Raw genomic sequence first — 1,167 nt, forward strand, 5'->3', positions numbered from 1 at the left:
CCAGAATCTCTCACTTTAAAAAAATGCCGAAATAACAGGTAGGGGTGTGTGTGTGTGTGTGTGTGTGTGTGTCTGTGTGTGTGTGCGTGCGTGTGCGTGCACACGCGTAAGAGTCTCACTGGCAGTCAGCCTCTGCGTCACCAGGCTCCCCCCGCCCCGTGCCTTCTTTCTATCATGGGAAAATAAAATGCAGTGCTTTGGGCAGTAGGTCACCTTCTCCCTCAGACTTGGATAAAAACATTCTTGATTATGACCTGCTATTCTTCCTCCTCCTGGCTTTAAGAAACCCAGAGATGTAAAAACACTAAATCACTACGCTGTACACCTGAAACTAATATAACACTGTAAATCAACTATATTTCAATAGGAAAAAAAAAAGAAACCCAGAGAGCTAATGGGCACATAAAGTTTCCTATTACTGTAGCTCCAACCCTGGCTCTACACTGAGCCGTCAGGGCAATACCTCTGGGCCTCAGTCTTTTTCAAGAGTAAAGTGAAGGGTGGCTAACATAGATTTAGTGCTTACTATATACCAGAAAACATTCTTAAATACTCTTTAATAGATTGTCTTTATTTAATCCTTACAACAATCTTATGAGGTAGATACCATTTGTTCATTTCCCCACAAGGCAACTTGTGGGGAAAGCACAGAAGAGGTCAAATGACATGCCCCAAATTAGGCACGAAGCCATGAAGTCAAAATTCAAACTCAGGCCCTCTAATTTCCAAGCCCATATTCTGGAACTGGACTAGGCAATCACCCAAACAGTTAGGATTCTGTGCCGTGAGGGGCTCCTCCTCCACCCTACCTCGTGGCACTTAAAGCACCTCCACCTTTAGGTGTGTGCCAGGACCCTGCAGCCATCCTGGGTGCTCATCTGCACGGGAGGTTTGGGAGAGCCCCACGCCTGCCCTGGCCACATGAGTCTCACCTTCTTCTCCATCAGCTTGCCGCTCTTCTGACATTGCCATTTCCACATTTTCTCCAGGATTCATTAAGGTCCATTAAAAATACTCCTGGTTAAAGTGTAAATATTTAACCTGGGAAATGCACACCAACCTGTTGTTACCCTCCTTGACCTATTAGCAGAGAACAGAGCCCAAAGGGAATAGGAGACTGGCCAGATACCTTTGAATCTGGGGTGAGTCCAAGGAAGATCTGAAAAT

This window comes from Tursiops truncatus, chromosome 7 (assembly GCF_011762595.2).
Source record: "Tursiops truncatus isolate mTurTru1 chromosome 7, mTurTru1.mat.Y, whole genome shotgun sequence".
NCBI lineage: Eukaryota > Metazoa > Chordata > Mammalia > Artiodactyla > Delphinidae > Tursiops > Tursiops truncatus.